The 23727-nt window shown below is 39.2% G+C and overlaps 1 protein-coding gene across 13 annotated transcripts in view; it reads right to left on the bottom strand.

Annotated features, from left to right (window-relative positions):
* FUT8 (fucosyltransferase 8) overlaps positions 1-23727 on the bottom strand; it is a 296071-nt gene that overhangs the window by 209967 nt on the left and 62377 nt on the right. For 2 of the 13 annotated variants that reach the window (XR_016226669.1, XM_089322512.1), the window contains exon 1: positions 11326-11690. The exons of 10 other annotated variants lie outside the window; for them this stretch is intronic. The gene's annotated coding sequence lies outside the window, so the exon portion shown is untranslated. Of the gene's footprint in view, positions 1-11325; positions 11691-23727 lie in introns of those variants that run through there. One more of the 13 variants, XM_089322513.1, reaches the window with a different exon arrangement.

The following is a 23727-nucleotide window of genomic DNA, read 5'->3' as shown; positions in this document are numbered from 1 at the left end:
CTTAAAGTTCTATATTTAACATGATATTTTCCATTAAAAATTTGCAGAATCAGATTATACTCCTAGTGATTAATATTTATATGTTAATTATTTTTAAAAACACTCTAATTTTTCTCAAAACATGTTTTTCCCATCATCTTAAGTTCCTCCTAGGTGGCTGGGTTTGTTTCTTCTTCCAATTATATTTCTACTTTGTCTATTCCCACCACCTGATCCCAAAATGGTAATCACTGATTTCCACAAACCTCCTTTACTCCTATTAGAACCAATACTACATTCACAAAAATGAAAACACAATTAGTCATTGAAAAATATTGTATTTATAAACTGAAATAATACTAAAGGTACAAATTTTGGAAACAGAATGATTAATGATAAAAGTATATTATATAATTTGCTAAACTGCACAAAGAATTTGTATTTTAACCAGGAACAAGGCCAACAGCTGTTGCTTTGGTTTTATAAATCCTCTAAAATTACAGAATGTGCTTTAAGATTTTTTAATTAAATGTATTAAAATTAGGCTCTTACCCAAATTAAGTAGGATACACAGATGCAAAATTAGTTAAAATCAATTTCATTTTTTTCTTTTTAGTTTAAGTGTGAATAGAAGAATATTTAAAATTACATGTGTGGTTTGCATTATATTCCTATTGGACAGTGCTAGCCTATAAATTAATGATCCTAAGCTTTTACTAAACTATTCCTGTATCAACCTTTCATGTTTACATAGCATCATATAATCTTCTCATTACAATAGCTGAACCAACCTGACTTGCATTTGTCTGCTTCCAGGTTCCTCCCTTTCTGATATCTTCATTTAACCTTAAAATGTTGACTAAACTCTGGAATATTTCACCTCCCCACTTCCACCCTCCAACTCATACCCAAGTTACTAGCCTTGAAATATGAACCTTTTATTTCTAATGACTATTACACTTACCGAAAGGAGGAAGACCATTTTTTCCAAAGAAGCCCCAGGTTATCACTAAGAAATAATATGTGGTAATGTTAAGGATTTGGTCTCTAGAATCAATCTTCAGCATGAATTTTGCCTCCCACTGCAAATTACTATACCTCAGTTTCTCTGTCTATTAGAAGGCATTATTATTATTTAATATTAAATTAATATTTCAAGGCCCAGCATTGTGGAACAGTAGGTAAAGCTGCTGCCTGGGACACTGGCATTCCACATGGGTTCCAGTTCATTTCCCAACTGATCCACTTCTAATCTAGCTCCCTGCTAATGTGCCCGGAAAAGCAGCAGAATATGAAACAAGTGCTTGGGACCCTCTCACCTACTTGGGAGACCTGGAAGAAGTTCCTGGCTTCTGACTTGGACCTGGCCCAGCTCTGGCTGTTGCAGCCATTTGGGAAGTGAACTAGCAGGTAGAAAATCTCTCTCTCTCTCTCCCTCCCTCCACAACTCTTTCAAATAAATAAATCTTTTTTAAAAATTTAATATTTCAGTTAACTAGTATGAGAAGTCTTCAGATAGTTCACGGAAAAGTCTATCATGAAAAAACCATGGATGAATTTCAAATTTTTTTGCATCAAAATAAATGTATCTTTGAATTCTTTTCATGAATCTTTGAAGTACCCTCATATTTAGTGTTAAAGTATACACTTCCCATTGTGAAGAACTGCGAGATAATGAAAGTTGCTAGACGAGCACTTGGAACTTCAGGGCTAGTAAGCATTAGCCAATATTATTACCACTATTGCCTTCTTCATAGTGCTTCCTGAACGTACCATCCGCCATATTCCTGGAAGCCCCATTAACAGAGATCATCTCCTTAACCAAGGCTGTAGCATTTCTGATAAAATGTAAAGAATATAGAACAACAGATGGAGGAGGAGGTCATGTGCAAAAACAAAAACAAAACAAAACAAAAAACCTCCAACACCAGAGTTTTGTATCACATAATACAAACCATCTCAGTTTGAGAAGTAGCAAAGCTAAGTCTGGCATCTGTAAAAAGTTTCTTCACTGGGGATAAAGCAGGTGTTTCTAAATTACCCCTTTAATTTTCTATGCCCTATCAAGATATCTAACCCGGATGTTAAAATCTAGAACCTATTCCATTGGCAATATTCATCAAGTCTAAGAATTGTACATTCTTTGTGGCATTCATGCCTGTACACCTAAAAGATCAAAAAGCTCCTGTGTAGCTAAAACAATAATCATGGAATTTAAATTTTTGCCACATGGCAACTAAGGTTTAAAAAAAAAAATCTATCCACTGTCACCCAAGTCCCAAGTACTCAAAGAGCAGACGATATATACGAAAAGCAAACCAAGTATTATATACTTAGAACAAATTCAGGCAAGTAGCTCTTTAGCTTCAATTAAAATATAGGTAAGCTGAACTTCTCACTACCATTTTCATATCCTGTCACATACATGGACAATTGCATTCGATTTTATTTATTTTCTCTTTCTCTGAAAGATAAGGATTGTATCTTCCTGAATTCTAAAATCTACAATATAGCTTCTGACATACTGGGTATTCAAATATTAACAACGGACTGAATCTATAACCGTAATATGGGGGGAAAAAAATACTGCCTGTGAGGCACTTCAGTTTTTTTAAAACACTTCCACATGATCTCATTTGATTGCCCCAATAATTTATGGTTAAGCATGTCAAAGATCTCATTTTATTCACTAATGGTCTGAGAATGACAAGTCCAAGTAACTAATTCAAAATTACTTGCTCTTATATACCTTAATAAGTAAACTTTTAGTCTGAAACCTTGCTGCTAACAGGAAACAAAACCAGAACTTCACAGCACCACGCCACACCCTACCCCACACCACCCCACACCACACCACACCAAAGCTTCTCTCAAGAAAGAGCGGGGAGAGGAAAGATACAGAATAAGGTAGTGAGGACAATAATGAGCTAAATCATTAACTTGTTTTTCACATTTCGTTATTTCTTTCCTATTGTTAAAGTCTCACATTTTTATTTTTCTTGCTAAAAGCTTCATTCTGGTAAATTTCTTTCTTTTTCCCTAGATAATTAGTTGCACCTCCATCATCAAAATTATGCCCCTCAAATTTTCCTTGCTATCTTCCTTCAAACCTATAAATTAATACGTTTTTAAAGCTAAGCGATTTCAGAAATATAGTTTCCTTACACTGTCTTAATGAATACATATTATCAAATATGAACGCCTATTTGAATTCACCAGTCTTTTCTGAAATGGTTTCTGTCCAATTTTACCCTTTCAAAAATAACCTATTTATGTAAAAGTCCACATTCTGCTGATATTCCCACTAGACTCAAAGGAGAAAAGGACCAGTAGTTTCTCTATAAATGCACTTGCAGTAGGCAATCATTCAACATTAGCTGTTATCCAAGATTATAAAAGCAAACTGGCTACCTACTGTCACCTCTGAATTTGTACTTAGAATATTCTGATTTAATCAATGACTTTGGGCAATTCCCTCCATTTCCTTGAATGTAATAGACTTTTAGAATTTAAGGTCTAAAGAATTCCTCAGTCTGGGGATTTAAGTTCAAACTGATTCATCCTCTAATAGTTGATTTATCGTTTTAATATATGCACTTTGTCTAACCTCCATACTATGTTCTACAAAAGTATTTCAAAAAGTTCATAGAAAATGGAAATGAAAAGATCATTGCAAAAAGATTTTTAAATACATGCAAACAAGCAGTCTTCAAAAAATTTATGAAAGAAAAAAAGAACTTTTTAATTTTTAAAAGTTCATGAAAAGTACATATTATGAAAAACTCAAAAAAACTATACATGGGTTTCAAAGAATTGTTGCACCATAAGAGACATTTTTTAATTTCAATTTTCCATGAACTTTTTGAAGCACTCTTTTATACAGTTTTATACTCTTATTACTTGAACAATTATAAGCATATGTCACCTGGTATTTTAACTACTGAAAAGTGCTGAATCGTCAACTTTCTTAGAAGAGTTCAAATTTCTGTGTGTGTGTGCAATTCAACAAGTCTCTACAATTTTAAACCAGATTCTAAATAGACAACAATGTAAAACTGCGGTTTGAATTCAAGTTATGCTATTATATCCTATGATCGATATTCAGCATAAATAGCACTTGTAAAAGAGGCAGTGATTAGGAAAAAGAAACTGGCCCCAAACCTTGCACTCAGCCACAGTTCTCTCTAGTTTTTGGTTTATGATCATGGATTTGGCTCCACAAATTAAAAGATTTGTCAAGTTTGTCATTAAATGAGGTTAAAGGTAATTTCCTATTAGGGTAAAACTTGAAAAAATCTTTATAAAACATAGACACAAGCTTTTGTAGCTATTTCCAGTAAATTTATAATGATGTCAATATTAATTCACTTAGACTGAAAAGTATTACCCCTCTAAATAGTTTTAGCACATGACAAAAATTACTTAACAGTTTGGAATACATGCATTATCTAAAAATTCAACGCAAACACAGGCCGACAAAAATCATTTGAATGTGCATAGAACATGAGAACTAAAAGGCTCCAGAAACCACAATAAAAAGCACATGCGATCACCACATCTGCAAACAGTGAAACATATGGCACTCCAGTTTCGGGGAATGCTGGGCTTACCAAAACCTTTACAACTAAATTTGGGTTATTTGGGGTGGGGAAAGAGATGCGAAAGGGGAGTAAAGAACCTTTAAAACCTCTATTTTGACTAAATCTGCAGCTGTAATTACAGCTGCGCTGAAGCTTTTCTTGGAAAGGCTTAATTGCATTAAAAAGTGGGCTTAATTTATTTAATAATTTGACTTCTTCATTGCTAAAAGTTACTTTTAATTATATAACTTATTAATATTCTGTTGTTCTTACCCTGAAACTAATAGAAAAATATTGTTATTTAAATGCAAGAAACTTTTTCAGTTTTGTTGGGTTTGGGAGGGAGTTTGTTTCTTTGCAGAAAAAGTACACAAAAATTTCTATCTTTGCTACTAATAGAGAAATTTACGTATTTCTTCTCCCTTGCCATGCCATCAATTTTCTATGATTATTAAAGAGGTTTATGACTCAAATAACTTACATACAGCAATAAACAACACATAGAACCCTTTTTCATATCATACCAAATATATTCCCTAATAGTGTATTTACTCAAAAACCCTACCTCAAGCATGAGCATTAAGTTATACACGTACATTTTGGGGCCGGTGCTGTGGCAGAGTAGGCTAAGCCTCTGCCTGCTGTGCCAGCATCCCATGTGGGGGAGGGGGGACCCAGAGGAAGCTCCTGGCTCCTGGCTTTGGATCCACTCAGCCCCAGCCATTGCAGCCATTGGGGAGTGAACCAGCGGATGAAAGACCTTTCTCTCTGTTCTCATCCTCTCTCTGTCTGTAACTCTATCTCTCAAACAGATAAATAAATCTGTTTAAAAAATATATTTTGTGTTACATTTTAGATATGGTTCACATCTCGGTTAATTCCCTGGATTATTCAAAAGAGGAATTATTTTGGAACTTATTTTAAAATAACTGATACATTAATTTTTAAATTGCCTCAATGGCTACAAGTTTTAGTTGCATATTTTATTCCTATCTGCAAATAATGAGAATTTCTGGGGGCCAGTGCTGTGGCACAGCAGGTAAAGTCACCTTCTGCAATTCTGGCATCCCATATGGGCTCCAATTCCTGTCCCAGCCTCTCCACTTCCAATCTACCTTCCTGCTAATGGCCTGGAAAGGGCAGCAGAAGATGGCCCAGTTATTTGGACCCCTTCCATCCACATGGGAAATCCGAATGAAGCTCGCATCTCCTGGCTTTAGCCTGGCCCAGCACTGGCCATTATGGACATTTGGGGAGTGAAAGTGGATGGAGGATATCTCTGTCTTTATCTCTTCCTCTCTCTTTCTATAACTCTTTCAAATAAATAATAAAAAAAAAAACTCAAAAAAAAAAGAATTTCTACAAAAACATCAAGAGTAGATGAAGATACTTTCTTGGGAAGAAATGAAAAAGGATAAAGAATCTTTCAGATATCCCAAGATTTAAGATATGGAGAATAAAAAAGACAATTTCCCAGAAAGTTAAAGAAAGCTAAGACAGTGAACATTTGCTTCCTGAACCAAATGTTGCCAGTGCAGAGCAATGAGATTTAAGGAGTAAAGTAATGTATCATGAAGAGGTTCTTGCCAGTGACTTTTAGTGTCAGATAAATCTATTTATTCTTTAACATCCTCTGACTACCAAAAGGAGAAAGTAACATTACTAAATTGTTATGATACTTTGCTAAACAACAGCAAAATAAAAAAAATCATTAATAACATCATTTACAGAAAAATGCTAATATATGACAATACTAAAATATTGATTATATCTTACATATTTACTCTGACAGCCTCACAGTAAACCAAACATATTCCCCATAGTCATGGTCAATAAACCCAAGCAAAAACAGAAAATATACTATTCTCCGCATTTCGTTGCTGTTCAAGTTGGTTTAAGAAGTACAAGGTCGGGGCCAGTGCTGTGGCTTAGCAGGTAGGGCCACCGCCTACAGTGTCAGCATCCCACATGGGCACCAGTTTGAGTCCCGGCTGCTCCATGTCCAACCCAGCTCTCTGCGGTGGCCTGGGAAAGCAGTAGAAGATGGCCCAAATCCTCAGGCTCCTGTGCCTGTGTGGGAGATCCAGAAGAAGCTCCTGAATCCTGGCTTCAGTCATTGCAGTCAGTTGGGGAATGGACCAGCGGGTGGAAGACCTCTCTCTCTCTGTCTGCCTCCCCTTCTCTCTCTGTGTAACTCTGACTTTCAAATAAATTAATGAATCTTAAAAAAGAAAAAGAAAAAAAAATAAAAAATAAAAAAAAGGCCGGCGCCAAGACTCACTAGGCTAATCCTACACTTGTGGTGCCGGTACTCCGGAGTTCTAGTCCCCATTGCTCCTCTTCCAGTCCAGCTCTCTGCTGTGGTCAGGGAAGGCAGTGGAGGATGGCCCAAGTGCTTGGTCCTGCACCCACATGGGAGACCAAGAGGAAGCACCTGGCTCCTGGCTTTGGATCAGCGCAGTGCCAGCCGTAGCAGCCATTTCGGGAGTGAACCAATGGAAGACCTTTCTCTCTGTCTTTGTCTCTCTCTCACTGTCTAACCCTGCCTGTCAAAAAAAAAAAAAAAAAAAAAAAAAGAAGAAGAAGAAGAAGTACAAGGCCAGGCTGAAGTTGCAGTGTAGCAGTAAAGCCTCCACCTGCAAAGCCAGCACCCGGTGTGGGTGCCAGTTCATGTCCCAGCTGTTCCACTTCCAATCCAGCTTCCTGCCAATGGCCCAGGGAAAAGCAGTGGAAGATGGCCCAAGCACTTGGGCTTCTATTACTCAGGTGGGAGACCAGGAAGAAGCTCATGGCTCCTGGCTTTGGCTTGGCCCCGCCCTGGCCATTGCCATCTAAGGAGTGAACCAGCAAGTAAAAGAACTCTGCCTTTCTCTCTCTATAACTCTTTCAAATAAATAAATAAATATTTTTTAAAAAATGTACAAGGTCTATGGCAAGCTTCATTAGGAAGAATAAGAGATTTGCCTCTTTTACTATATTCTGAAAAGTTTGGAAAATGTCCCAATACTAAAAAATGGAGGTCGGGGCCGGCGCTGCGGCATAGTGGGTAAAGCCGCTGCCCGCAGTACGAGCATCCATTATGGGCACCAGTTCGAGTCCTAGCTAATCCACTTCTGGTCCAGCTCTCTGCTATGGCCTGAGAAAGCAGAAGATGGCCCTGGTCCTTGGAACCCTGCACCTGCATGAGTGACCCGGAGGAAGCTCAGGGCTCCTGGCTTTGGATCAGCCCAGCTCCGGCCATTGCAGCCATCTGGAAGCGAACCAGCGGAGGGAAGACCTATCTCTCTCTCTCTCTCTCTCTCTGCCTCTGCTTCTCTGTAACTGTGCCTTTCAAATAAATAAATAAATCTTTTTTTAAAAAGGTGGCCAAATATTCATGTTTTCCTAACATGTTTTCCTAACATAAACATGCCAATGTCTTCCACGAATGACAACCAAGACAACCTGAGATTTAAAATAAAGGCTAAGCAAGAAGAAAAATACCATACAATAAGATTTTTATATTCAAAGAGGATATGAATAATATGAATAATTTAATTTCAAAGAGATTATATCTACAGGGAATGGGTTCACATGTAGTCAAAGAGTTCCTCATAAAGGCAAAAAAAATCATACAAAACACAAATAACAACTCCCACAAACAATAAACTCAAGAATGAATAAAGTTACACAGCAGCTGCTAGAAGACAGAAGTGCATTAAAAACGTGTAAGAGACCAGCTGATCCCTTCTTTCTCAAGCTGAGCTCTCTGAAAAGCACAGGTAGGCTCTGAAGGCTGGCTATACATACCAAAGCCTGTACACCCAAGGATCAAAAATTTGACTTGTACTAGAACCATCACAGAAGGATGAGGCAAAATGAAAAACTGCAATTGAGGTTAAAGATGTGTCATCAACTAAAATAGCTACTGCAAAACCCTATTCAAATCTCCCTTCCAGCAATATCTACTTTGACACTTTTCATTATCACACATTACTATTTCCTCTTCTACCCTACTACAGAGCATATACACAGCAGGATCCAAAACACTGCAAAAGTAGGAAGCAAAGACTGAGAATTTTCAAGCACCACAAAATATTTAGTTTCTTGCCCTTTGAAGTTCCACAGAGCACTGCCTTCTGAGCTCAAGAGCCAGGAGAGTCCAAAATCATGATCACAATAATAGCTCCTTCTATTTGGAGGATAAGGAGCTGGGAGTGGAGAGGAAGGGGAAAGATTGCAAGGGTCAATGGCACCCTGAAAGACTGAGAAGTTTACACGGGCCTTCTCATGCCCTTGCTCTCCACTTTTGTTTCTCTTCAATCCTCTTAAAAAAAAAACTGCCCAATGGCTATTAATGTACAAGGTGAATTATCACCTCCTCTAAGAGCCATCCCTAGCCGGCACTGCAGCTCAATAGGCTAATCCTCTGCCTTGCGGCACCGGCACACCGGGTTCTAGTCCCGGTTGCCCCTCTTCCAGTCCAGCTCTCTGCTATGGCCTGGGAGTGTAGTAGAGGATGGCCCAAGTCCTTGGGCCCTGCACCCCATCCATGGGAGACCAGGAGAAGCACCTGGCTCCTGCCTTCGGATCAGCGCGGTGCGCCGGCCGCGGCAGCCATTGGAGGGTGAACCAAAGCAAAGGAAGACCTTTCTCTCTCTCTCTCTCTCACTGTCCACTCTGCCTGTCCAAAAAAAAAAAAAAAGCCATCCTTGACCAACTAGTCACCAAACTAGCTGAATTTTGCCTGATCCACCACTGCTAAATACCTATAAAAAAAATCCTACCACCCTCTCCAAGTCAGAAGTGTTCTTCAGAGCTTTATGCTTAGCATTTTCTAACATAATCTTATGCTAACAGTGTTCTGACTGATTTTCCATCAAAATGAAAAGTTCTAGAATGTCAAAACAGCAGGCAATTTTCCTTCTTTTTTATTCTGATAGGTTCGAAGGTAACTATGAGTGCTTTGACTATATACATACATATAATCACTAGAGAAGCATGCAACAGAAAATTAAGGCTTTCACTGATCACTTTAAAAATTAATAAAAGCAGACAGTGTTGCAGCACAGAAGATGAAGTCACCACCCACAACGCTGGCATCCCATATTAGACTGCCAGCTTGAGTCCTGGCTGCAACCTGGATGGAGTTGCAGGCTCCTGGCTTCAGCCCGGCCCAGTCCCAGCCATCGTTGCTATTTAGAGAAAAGAACCAGTGTGTAGAACATCTCTTTCTTCCTTCCTTCCTTTCTCTCTCTCTCTCTCCCTCTGCCTCTGCTTCTCCTCCCTCTATATCACTCTGCCATTAAAATAAATAAGTCTTTTCATAAATAAATAAGACAAAGATAAGCACTTATTTAAGCACACAACTGTACTACTACAAGCTTTTGTATAAACAATTCTATTTAATCCTCATTACAACAAATACTCTTAGGCTCATTCTACAGATGAGAAATCTGAAACTGAGTTTAAGAAACTTACCCAATTAGCAAGTAGCAAATACAGGATTTAAACATAGTTATCTCAGGTCACCCATTTCTACTCAACTAAAAGCACAGCCACACTGTGCTCACTCCAACTAGTATCTATTCTGTAAGAAACACCCGTATTCTTTTGAGCTCCTTGTGTTTTGTTAGATCTACTTATTTGCTTTCCACAATCCTATGCCAAGCCTCCATGCTTAAAAAATTTTAACTCTTTCAAATAAATAAATAAAGAGATCTTCAAAAAAAAAAAACTTTTCTCATTTCCAACTCTTCCAATACATTCACCAATGAAACTTAAGTATCTTCTGTTTCTCATCCAGTAACGTTGTATGTAACTTCACATTTCAAACAAGTATAACCGATTTCATCAGGATGTGTTCTCTGGAAACTTTAGTTTTTTCTCTATGCATATCACAGTTCAATAACTACACTCCATTAGTACACTCTATATTTTATATTTTAAGCAATTATAAATGACACTGGAAACAAAAACACTGTTTTTAAATCTAGATATTACACATACCAAGTAACTTTTGTGAGAGAACACAATTCATCTTATTAGGAAAAAAAACCTGTATAAATTTGTACATGATATATATTTGCATTTAGACCTAAAACATAAAGAAATGTTAATTCTCAAACCAGAATTATATTCACCATCAAAAATAATGGAATTAAAAAGAAAAAAAATAAGAAGTTCAGGATATAGTAACAGGAAACCAGATTTGTCTTCTCAGCTAAAACAACAAAAAAAACCAGATAAAATATAGGAAACTGTTCTCAAGACACGACATCAGGGGCCAGCGCTGTGGCACAGCGGGTTAACACCCTGGCCTGAAGCGCCGGCATCCCATATGGACACCAGTTCCAGTCCCGGCTGCTCCTCTTCCGATCCAACTCTCTGCTATGGCCTGGGAAAACAGCAGAAGATGGCCCAAGTGCTTGGGCCCCTGCACCCATGTGGGAGAGCCAGAAGAAGCTCCTGGCTCCTGGCTTCGGATCAGCACAGCTCCAGCCATCGCAGCCCATTGGGGAGTGGACCAGCGGATGGAAGACCTCTCTCTCTCTCTCTCAGCCTCTCCTCTCTCTGTGTGACTCTGACTTTCAAATAAATAAATAAATCTTTAAAAAAAAAAAGAAAGAAAGAAAGAAAGAAAGAAAGAAACGACATCAAGCAACAATGAATAGCAATTCCAGAGACAGGAGACAAACAATATAAACCCTCTGATCAGCTCAGCGTACTACTTCAGAGACTCTTTGGGCTAAGGCACAGGGGAAAGAAATCAAGTTGATGAACTCACCTACCCTGATGAAACAGAAGAGCTGAGAGTCTGTGAAGGCCAAGTCAGAGATCCCAGAAGAAAGTTCCAGAGAAGTTACATGGAGAAAAAAGCCCAGAGATCTTCAAGAAGGCCTCTCAAATATTCAGCAGAACACTGATCAGCTCAATCATGTGAGAACCACTGGAGGTTGGGGAAAGAACCATCTGGAAGAATTCGAGAATATTGCCTAACAAGCAGAGCCAGGACAGTGCCTGTTCTCACAGCCAGACTGAAAATGCTCTTAATTCAAGGAACATTAAGTAGAGAACTTGGGAAGGTCTTGCCTCAGTAGTAAGGGATAATTAGCCGTGGACTGAGCATTGCTCTAGGCCTCTATCAAACTTAAAAAAAAAAAAAAAAGGCAGGGGGAGGGGGACAAGCCTCAAACTGTCTCCAAATAACCACACCCCAGAGAAAAAGCTCAAAAAATTTCAAATAATATGGAAATACCTAGCATCCAAAAAAGGTAAAATTCACAGTGTCTACCATCCAATTAAAGATTACCAGCCATGCAAAACGGCAGGAAAACATGAATCACAATGAAGAAAACAAGTGACTGAAACCAAACTAGAACACAGATGCTAGAACTAGTAGGTAAGAACATCTTTAAAATATTTCTAATGTATTTCACATATTCAAAAAATTAAGCAGATAGATGGGGAGTACACAAAAAAGTGTACTTCAAACCTCTAGACGTGAAAACTGTAATGTGTGAGATGCAAAATACACTAGGCATTAACAACAAATTAGAAAATGCAAAAGAAAGAGTAGCAAACTCAGAAAAAAAAAAAAAAACAGAAACTACCCAAAAATGAAAACACCGAGAGAAAAAAGATTCGGAAAAGATCATCACTGAACTGTACGGCAACATCAAGCAGCCAAACATATCAAAACCACGTGAGTCTATTTCAGGAATGTAGAGTTGGTTTAACGTTTGAAATCAAGCAATGTAATCCACCATATCAACAAACTTTAAAAAAAAAAAAAAAAAGCATGAGATCACCTCAAAAGACATGCAGAAAAAGGATCTGACAAAATTCAACACTCATTCCTAATTTTTAAAACTATTTCTGCAAACTAGGAACTTCCTCAAAGGTATTTTGAAAAATCTACAGTTCACTTCATACTCGGAGCCAGCACTGTGGCACAGCAATTAAGGGCACTACCTGCGACACAGTCACCCCATATGGGCACCAGTTCGTGTCCTGGCTGCTCCACTTTCAATCCAGCTCCCTGCTAACAGAGCCTGTTAAAGCAGCAGAGGATGGCCCAAGTCCTTAGGCCTCTGCACCCAAGCAGGAGATATGGAAGAGGCTCCTAGCTCCTGGCTTCGGCCCAGCCCAGCCCCGCCCCAGTCACTGCAGCCATTTGAGGAGTGAACCAGTGATGAAAGGTCAATCTCTCTCTCTACCCCTCCACCCCCTATGTAACTCTGCCTTTCAAATAAATTAATAAAAATCTTTAAATATGTATATATATGTGTGTAAATGTATGTGTGTAGATATATATATATATATATATATAGTAACATCACACTTAATTGTGGAAAAAAGGGATGCTTTCTCCCTATGATTAGAGCTATGATTGAGAAGGCTGCTCTCACCATTTCTGTTCAACTCTATACTACAGGTTCCAGCCAATGATGTCTAGCAGGAAAAAGAAAAGATATCAAGAGTAAAAGCAGAGGGGCTGGCGCTGTGGCTCAGTGGGTTAACGACCTGGCCTGAAGCGCCGGCATCTCATATGGGCGCCAGTTCTAGTCCCAGCTGCCCCACTTCCAACCCAGCTCTCTGCTATGGCCTGGGAAAGCAGTAGAAGATGGCCCAAGTCCTTCGGCCCCTGCACCTACGTGGGAGACCTGGAAGAAGCTCCTGGCTCCTGGCTTCAGATCAGCACAGCTCTGGTCATTTCGGCCAACTGGGGAGTGAACTATCAGATGGAGGACCTCTCTCTCTCTCTGCCTCTCCTCTCTCTTTTTAACTATGACTTTCAAATAAATAAATAAAATCGTAGGAACAAATTTCACAGCTGAAACATTTCACACATTACAGACTGATATCAAACTTACTTCAGAACCCCAAATTCAATCTTTTAGACAAACTTTATTAATGATAATTTTGAGTTACTGAATGAAGCTCTATCATCTCACAATGCTAGGGAGTTGGGAGAAGGGGGTATGAAGGAGGTGTAAGAGAACATTTGTCACTGACCTACAATGAAAAACAAGGTAACTCTTCCTGCCTCGTCCTCCATCGTGCTCTGCACAACATCTTGATCACATATACTTAGAAACCGGTAGGGAGGAGTAAGGGTGGAGGACTGAGTACAGCTGTGATTCTAGTATCCTGCAGAGTAAGTATCCTGCTCTATGGTCTCTTTCCCATCACCTATCTTAACTGGCCTCATTTCTTCCCTTGGGAGAAGGCAGAGCCACTGCTGGGTTCTAGGCAGAAATCCTAGGTGAATAAATACTGAGCGCAAGGTACGCACTAAAAATCCAGTGTATACTGTCACAGCAGAGTGAGAAAGACCCTATCCCTCTCAGTTTTCTACCTTTTATCCCAATAATAGAGCTCAAATTCCAGAGGCTGCCGCCCCAATGCCCAAAAGGAGATCCAGCCCTCAGTTTACTCAGCCCCAAAGATGGCTAGCAATCCAATCCACACACTTTTAATGCTATGCATCAATTTAGGATTTCCAGTCTCAAGAAAGAGAAAGCATGCCCAATAACTAAAATTAAGTATAAGAATAGACCTTAGCTCTGTGGAATAACTCCATACACACACTGTCTACTCCGTTAACATCCAGACTTTTTAAATTTCCAAACACATCTGGGGAAACATACTATTAAACAGAAAATCAAGGGATTTCCTGTATTGTAATCATTATTTATATTTCTAGTTCACCTACTAAATTACCAGCTTCCTAAAGGACAGGCATTTTGTATTTCAAACTCACAGGAGTGGCTCATTAAATTTGTTGGAGAAAAGGAAGAAATATCTCAGCATCCTTTTATATATCACTTCAGATCTCATGCCAGTAGCTATTCCTATGTGATATTTATTTTTTAAAAAATAGGTTTGTTGAGGCAGTGCTATAGCATAACGAGTAAGGCCCGCCACCTGCAGTACCAGCATACCATATGGGCACCAGTTCGAGTCCCAGCTGCTCCACTTCCGATCCAGCTCTCTGCTATGGCCTGGGAAAACAGTAGAAGATGGCCCAAGTGCTTGGGCCCCTACACCCACATGGAAGACCCGGAAGAAGCTCCTGGCTTCAGATCAGCACAGCTCCAGCCATTGCTGCCATTTGGGGAGTGAACCAGCAGATGGGAGAACTCTCTTTCTCGTTCTGCCTCTGCCTCTCTGTAACTCTGACTTTCAAATAAAATAGATAAATTAAAAAAAAAAAAAATAGGACAGGCATTTGGTACATTGGTTAAGATGCCAGTAGGATCCTTGCATGCCACATTATCTGCACCCCATTTTGGAGTGGCTGGCTTCAGTGGGTTCAGTGTCAACTCCACTTCTGATTCCAGCTTCCAAATAATGTGTATCCTGGGGAGGTGACTGGGTCTCTGTCATCCACATGGGAGATCTGGATTGAGCTCCTGGTTACTGACATCAGCCTGGCCCAGCCCTGGCTCATACAGACTCTCTGTCTTGCTCTCTCTCTCTCTCTCTCTCTGCCTTTTCAAATAATTTTTTAATTAAAACAATGATAAAGTTCTATCTTCCCTGAATAAATCCACAAATAATAATTATCAGTTGATAAACTTTACCATGAAGTGAACCCAATAATTCTAGTAACCCTTTCTTACCTGCGGGCTTCAACGTGGACTTTGTACACAAGAAGAAAGATGTGTTAAGGTTTTCTTTATTTTTAAACTTGGTAAAATATCTTGAAGATGATGACAGAAAAGGTTTAATGAATTTACATATAAAATCTCTGATTAAGAAAGAAGGGCTTATAGAGTATAGAAGTTCTCAAAACAATCCTCCAATAGCTCTTACAGTTGAGGAGGTGGGGTGAGGAGCCACTCAAATGGCTGCGCCTAATTCTACTCTGAATAAAAGTGATAGGGGAGAATACACATTAGAGAATGCAAAGAAATTTAATCAAGAATACTGACAAAGATACAAAATTAAAATCCACACAACACGAAACTAGTAAGGACAATATCAATTTGTGCATAAAAATTACAAATATTAAACATAACATATTTGATGAAAGTCAATTTATAACCAAAATATGATATTCTATAATACAATCTTTGACACATCTGCGAGATCGTTTTTATTAGCAACTCACAAAATTCCAGTACTTTAGAAGAGAACTATGTGAATCATTGTGGCAACGTAAGTCCTAAAACATTGGTTTTTGTTTTCAAATTATATAAACAAAAAAAAAATTCTTAGTTCATTTTTCAAGAGCCAATAAAAGTTCTGTAACCCTTTTGGACAGAACATAGAATGCTTCTTAAAAGAGAAAGAAAAAAACAGATAAAACATACAAAAAAGAAAAACTGAGGCTTCTTAAAATCCAGCAAAGGACATGGCACAGAGAAGTTAAATGAAAGAACATGGAAAAGTTAAATGCACAAAGATGTTCATCACAGCAATAGGCATAATAAACTCTTAGTCTGATGAACTCACAGAATGAAAAATATTGTTAAAAACAGTGTAGTAGAATGGGTAGCACACTAATAACTGCATAATGTAAGGCACAAATTTAAAAAATAAATTGTGATCACAAAAAAAACCCTGTATATGAAAAAGGGCTTGAAGGCATATATCTGTATATGAAAAAGGACTTGAAGGCATATATATACACCAATGTAGTCAGGTTCATAAAATTAACAATTCTTTTTTTATTTTTTAATTTATTTTTATGTGTTTGAAAAGAGAGAGACAGAGACAGAAAGAGGGAGAGAGAGGGCAAGAGAGCTCTCCCATCTACCAGTTCATACCTCAAATGTCCACAACAGATGCAGTGGGGCCAGGCCTAAGTCAGGAGCCAGAACCTTAATCCACATTTGCCACACTGTCTACCTGAGCCATGCAGAGACCTCAAGCAGCATTTTTGTTTTGTTTTGTTTCTAAGAATTACTTATTTATTTGAAAGGCAGAATTATAGAAAGGCAGAGGCAGAGAGATGTCTTCTAACCACTGGTTCATTCCCCAAAAGGTTGCAGAATATGGGCCCTCTTCTACTGCTTTCCCAGGCCATAGCAGAGAGCTGAATTGGAAGTGGAGCAGCCGGGACTCAAACCAGCGCCCATATGGGATGCAGCACTGCAGGCGGCACCTTTACCCACGAAACCACAGCACCAGCCCCCAAGCAGTGTTTTAACCACTGCAATAAAAGCCCATCTCAAGAGTAACTTTTTATTTTAATAAAATATTGCCTAGATTATCTATACTGTAGTAATTTTTATGTGAGATTTTTCAAGAGAAAAATTTTAAACTGTATTTATAATTAATTTATACCAATCTCTCTTTAAAAGAAAAATTCATTTACTTATTTGAAAGTAGAGTTGGGGAGATGAGGAGGAACAGAGAGAGAGTGATCTTCCATCCACTAGCTCACTCCACAATGGCCACAATGGTTGCGGCTGTGCCAGATTGAAACCAGGAGCCAGGAACTCTATCCTGGTCTCCCACATGGGTAGCAGCGGTCCAAGTACTTAGCAGGGTCACTTTATGCTGCTTTACCAGGCACAATATCAAGAAACAAGATGGGAAGATAGTAGCCAGGACTCAAACCAGTGCTCCGATAACGGATGCCAGCATCGCAGGCAGTGAGCAGCTTTACGGACTACAACATAATGCTGCACCTCACCCCAACCCCATCTCTCTTTTAATACTTCAATTTCCACAAAGATACCTGAGAACTAAATTCATAATATGAATTGAGTTTCTTACCACATCACAGAAAATGTAAGAACTAACACTATCCTATTCTCTCTTCATAAAAACAATTAGTGGGCAATCCACTAATTAAATTAAACAACCCAACTATAAATGAGTCACACAGTTAATTGGCTCCATAAATCCAAAGCATTAGCACAGGACTTTAATAACCATCCTCAGGATCATCAGAATGGTAATCAGAAGTACAATTAGTGCAAGCTGGCATGACCCTATACTTAGAAAAGGCTACACAAAGCAAATATTTTTCCTATGTATAAGAATATTAAAATGAACCTTTGGCTCTCAACATAGGGGGAAAAAAAAGCTGCTGTTGCCCCCAAATTACACTTGGAAACTGAAAGAAAAGAAATGGACTGAGTCACCTTACCAGTAAATATCAGCCTGATAATCAACTTTTCTCTGGAAAACTTTGATCTTTCTTGCAAATTAGAATATATTACCGGAGCTGGCGCTGTGGCTTAGTAGGCTAAGCCTCCACCTGTGGCGCCAGCATCCCATATGAAGGCCAGTTCATGTCCCAGTTGCCCCTCATTCAAGTCCAATATTTTGCAACAGAACAGATTCAACAGCTCTTCTTAGATCAGAAAATTGAAGTCAAAGGGCAAACTGCTGCCCTTAAAACTGGAGAGACAGACAGACCCAGAGCATTGCAATGTGCCCGAAGCAGAACCAGGAGCAGAAGCCCTCAACTGGAACCAGCAGCAGCAGGAACACCTTAAGAGTCACTGTCAGCCGGCGCCGCGGCTCACTAGGCTAATCCTCCGCCTTGCGTCGCCGGCACACCGGGTTCTAGTCCCGGTCAGGGCGCCGGAATCTGTCCCGGTTGCCCCTCTTCCAGTCCGGCTCTCTGCTGTGGACAGGGAGGGCAGTGGAGGATGGCCCAAGTGCTTGGGCCCTGCACCCCATGGGAGACCAGGAGAAGCACATGGCTCCTGCCATAGGATCAGCGCGGTGCGCTGGCCGTGGCGGCCATTGGAGGGTGAACCAACGGCAAAGGAAGACCTTCCTCTCTGTCTCTCTCTCTCACTGTCCACTCTCCCTGTCAAAAAAAAAAAAAAGAGTCACTGTCAAACTGCTAGTGGCTCACTAAAAACTGAAAGGAAATCCAGTCTTTGGAGAGTCCCCACACTTTTTTTTCCCAACTTTATTCAAAAGACAGCAAGGTAGAGAAACAGAAATATCTCCCACCCACTAGTTTTCTCCCCACCTCCCCCTTCCCATCCCCATCTCCGTCTCCCTCTAGCGCTCTCACTCTCACTCTCCTTAAGTAAATAAATAAAACTTTTTTTAAAAAAAGTGAATGGGGCAGGGGGACGGCACTGTGGTATAGTAGGCCAAGCCTCCACCTGCAGTGCTGGCATCCCATGTGGGCACCAGATCGTGTCCTGGCTTCTCCTCTTCCAATCCAGCTCTCTGTTAATGACCTGGGAAAGCAGTAGAAATGGCCCAAGTTCTTGGGCCCCTGCAACCACGTGAAAGACCTGGAAGAAGCTTCTGGCTTCAGATCAGCTCAGCTCCAACTAATGAGGCCATCTGGAGAGTGAACCCACAGATAAGAGCTTTCTCTTTCTCTCTCTCTCTCTGATTCTCCCTAACTCTGTTTGTAACTCTACCTCCCAAATAAATAAATGAAATCTAAAAAAAAAAAAAAAAAAAAAAAGTGATGAAGGGGTTGGCACCATGACACAGCAGGTAAAATCACCACCTACAGCACCAGCATCCCTTATGGTGCCAGTTCAAGCCCAGAATGCTCCATTCCCTGCTAATGTGCCTAGGAAAGCATCCAAAGATGGTCCAAGTCCATGGGCCACTGCACCCACATGGGAGACCCAGAAGGCACGCCTTCCTCGCTCCTGGCTCAGGCCTGAGCTTTGCAGCCATTTGAGGAGAGAAAGCCGATGGAAGAGCTCTCTCTTTCTAACTTTGCCTTTCAAATAAATAAGTAAATGTTAAAAAATAAAAAGAGGCCAGCGTTGTGGCAGAGCGGATAAAGCCGCTGCCTGCAGTGCCAGCATCCCAAATAGGCGCTGGTTCGAGACCCGGCTGCTCCACTTTCGAACCAGCTCTCTGCTATGGCCTGGGAAAGCAGTAGAAGATGGCCTGAGTCCTTGGGCCCCTGCACCTCCATGGGAAGCCCAGAAGAAACTCCTGGCTCCTGGCTTTGGATCGGCGCAGTTCCAGCCACTGCGGCCAACTGGGGAGTGAACCAGCGGATGAAGACCTCTTCTCTCTGCCTCTCCTTCTCATTCTGTGTAACTCTTTCAAATAAATAATAAAATCTTTTTAAAAATAAATAAATAAAGTTTTGAAGTTGTTTACAGACCTTGTCTCTACTGTTGAAGAACAGTGTTTTTTTTCTTCTTGCTGTTTGTTACATTCTTTACTTAGTGGAGGGTTAAACTTACGATTATGAAATAAACTGAAAGTATATCATTGTAAAAACCAAAAGAAAAATAAGAAAGGAAGAAAGAAGGAGGGTAGGAGCATGGTGTGTGTATGGGGGGGGAAGTATCACTATGCTTCTCAATCTGTATATATGAAACACATGAAATTTGTTTACCTTATATAAACTTTTAAAATTTTAAATGATGAAGAAATAACAACATTCTCAGACAAAGATTGAGAAAAATAAAAGCCAGAACACCTGATGTACAAGAAATGGTGACAGAAGTTCTTCAATGAGGAGGGAAATCACATAGGTCAAATGTGGATTATATAAAGAAAGGAAGCACAGAGAAGGAATACAGATAAAGCAAATCTTTTCTTTCTCTTACTATCAACTGATCTAACAATAATAATTTGTTCAAAATAATAATCCAGGTTAAGTATACTTTTTCCAAAATGTTTGAGCCCAGAAGTGTTCAGAGTTCAGATTTTTTTCAGATTTTTGAACACCTGCATATACATAATAAGATATCTCAGTGATGGAACCCAATTCTCAATACAAAACTCATTTCCATTTCATCTGCACCTTATACACATAGACTGGAGGTAATTTCATGCATTATCTTTAGTGTGCCTACATTTTGACTGTGCCCATCACACGAGGTCAGGTATGGAATTTTCCACTTGTGGAATCATGACTATGCATATAATGTTATGTATTTTGGAGTATTTTAGATTTCAGATTTTCAGATTAAGGATAATCAACATGTAACAATAACATGAAACACAAAACAGGAATTACATGGGATAGCAGACAGGAAGTGAATTACCTATGAAATAGTACAGTGTTATTTGAAAAATGAACTTGAATTAGTTTAAATGTACAATTGGAAACTATAACCAGTCATTTTAATACGTACAATTGATATACTAAGACAAGAGAGAAAACAGAATAATGTAAAATGCTCAATTGAAAAAAGAGAAGGCAGAAACAAAGTGAGAGACAAAAAAAGAACATGGCAAATAAAAAACAGTTGTAAATACGGTAGATATTAATCCACCATATCAATACTTTTAAAATGTGGTCTAAATACACGAATTCAAAGACAGAGACTACAAGAGAAGGTCAAAAGACAAGACTCAGTTTTATGTTATATATAACAATTCCCCTCTAAATATAAAGATACAAACAGATGAAAAGAAAGATATGCCATGTTAAAACTAATCAAAAGAAAGCTAGAGCAGTTATATTAAATTCAGACAACAGAAATCAAAGAAAAATTACTAGCAATAAAAGAACTGCATAATAATAAAAAGACAATTCCCCAAGAAGATTTAACTATCTTTACATGTATGTAACCACCAACAAAGTACCAAAATATATGAGGTAAAAACAGACAGAACTGCAAGAAGAAATACATGAATTCACTGTTACAATAAGAGACTTCAACAGTCTCTTTCAGTTGGTGAGGGAGGCAGAAAATCAGCAAGGATACTGGACAACCGACAATACCACCAACCAAAAGATCTAATTTACATTTATACTATTTCATGCAGCAACAGAATGCACATTCTTTTGAAGTTCATAATGAACACCTCACTAAAACAGACTGCATGCTGAGCCATCAAGCACACCTTAATGAATTTAACACACATCATATAAAGTATTCTCTCAGATCACAATTGAATTAAACCCAGAGATCAGCAGCAAATTCAAAGCTGGAAAATCTCAAAATATTTGGAGATTAAACAACATACTTAGAAATACAACATGGGGGGTCAGCGCTGTGGCACAGTGGGTTAATGCCCTGGCCTGAAGTGCTGGCATCCCATATGGGCACCGGTTTGAAACCAGCTGCTAAACTTCTGATCCAGCTATCTGCTATGGCCTGGGAAAGCAGCAGAAGATGGCCCAAGTCCTTAGGCCCTTGCACCCGCATGGGAGACCTAGAAGAAGCTCCTGGCTCCTGGCTTCGGACTGGCGCAGCGCCAGCCGATATGGCCAATTGGGGAGTGAACCATTGGATGGAAGACCTCTCACTCTGCCTCTCCTCTCTCTGTGTAACTCTGACTTTCAAAAAAATAAATTAATTTTAAAAAAAAGAAAGAAATACAACATGGGTCAAGTAAAAAGTCTTGAGAAATTAAAAAACATATAAGCTTCTACCTTAAGAAACTAAAAAAGAAGACCAGATTACATCCACAGTAACCCTAAGAAATAATAAAGATAGCATTATTCACTGAATGGAAATCAGTGAAATTGAAAACAGGAAAAAAACAAAAACTGAAAGTTGATTTTTATCCCTATAAATTTGATAACTTTGATGAGATGGACCAAATCCTTGAAAGACACTATCTACCAAAACTCATACATGAGGCCAGCATTGTGGCATAGTGGGTAAAGCCTCCACCTGCAGTGCTGGCATCACACATGGGCGCTGGTTCAAGTCCTGGCTGCTTCTGATCCATCTCTCTGCTATGGCCTGGAAAAGCAATGCTGGATGACTCAAGTCCTTGGGCCCCTGCACCCACGTAGGAGACCCAGAAGAAGCTCCTGGCTCCTGGCTTCGGATAGGCCCAGCTCTGGCCATTGTGGTCACTGGGAAGTGAACCAGTAGATGGAAGACTTCTCTCTCTCTGCCTCTGCCTCTCTGTAACTGTACCTTTCAAATAAATAAATAAATCTTTAAAAAAAAGTTCATACAATAAAAAACAGATAATCTGCACAGGCTTATGACAATAAAAGCAACTGAATAACTAACATTCCAAAATAGAAAGCACCATACTCAGATGGTTCACTGGTAATTTCTACTAAAGATTTAAGTAACAAATGATACCAGTTCTCTATAATCTATTCCAGAAAATAGAAGCAAAGACAGTACTTCTTAACTCATTCTCTGGAGTCAATTTTACCCTAATACCAAGACTAGACAATAGCATTACAAGAAAGGAAAATTGTAGAATACTATCTCTTAGAACACAGACACAAAAGAAAGTATTACATAATCAAATTACAGACCACAACCAAGTTAAGATTTATTCCAAGTATACAAGGCAAGTTCAACATTTGGAATAAATTAATCCAAACTAGGGAAAGGGGAAAAAAAATAAAATAATTATACCAAGAAATAAATACAAATATCTGGTAAAACTAGGAGCCAGCACTGTGGTGGAGTGGGTAAAGCCACCTGTGATGCCGTGATCCCATATGCACATCAGTTCTTGTCCCAGCTGCTCCATTTCCAATCCAGTTCCCTACTAATGGCCTGGAAAAGCAGCAGAAGATGGCTCAAGTGTCTGGGCCCCTGCATCCACTCGGGAGACTGAATGAAGCTCCTGTCTTCTGTCTGGATCAGCCCTGGCTGTTGCAGCCATGGACAGAGATTTCTCTCTCTATCTCTTAGCTCTCTCTCTAAGTCTGACTTTCAAATACATAAATAAATATCTTTTTAAAAAAGAACTTAATACCTATTCCTTATGAAAAATTCACAGCAAACTAGGAATACAAATTTCCTCAACTTGAAAAAGAAAACGTACCAAAAACCTACAGTAAACATTACACCTATTTTCTCCTCTCACCATTCTTATTCAACATCATACTGCACATTCTTGCTAATGGAATCGGGAAGGAAAAAAAGTAGTATATGAATAAGCATTTGGCCTAGCAGTTAGGACAGCAGTTAAGATACCTATTCCACATACTGGAGTGCTTGGGTTTGACTCCTGGCTCTGAGTCCCAATCCCAGCTCCCGGCCAATGCAGACACTAGGAGGTAGCTGATGATGGCTCAAGTATTTGGGTTCCTATCACCCATGTGGGAGACCTGGTTTGAATACCCAGCTCCTATACCCAGGCCTAAATGAGCTCCAGACACTGGAAATTGGAAAGTAAACCAATAGATAGGATCTTTCTACTCTCAAATTAATTTATGAATCTTTAAACAGAAAGAAGTATAGAAAAAGTATACAAATAGGGAAAGAAAAAATAAAATTTGCAGTTTTGTGGTTTTTTTTTTTTTTTTTTTTGACATTTTGACAGGCAGAGTGGACAGTGAAAGAGAGAC

This window comes from Oryctolagus cuniculus, chromosome 20 (assembly GCF_051225735.1).
Source record: "Oryctolagus cuniculus isolate XC-2025 breed Fujian yellow rabbit chromosome 20, ASM5122573v1, whole genome shotgun sequence".
NCBI classification, from domain to species: Eukaryota; Metazoa; Chordata; class Mammalia; order Lagomorpha; family Leporidae; genus Oryctolagus; species Oryctolagus cuniculus.
Note: the sequence above shows the minus strand (reverse complement) of the source record. Positions and strands in the feature narration are given on the sequence as shown.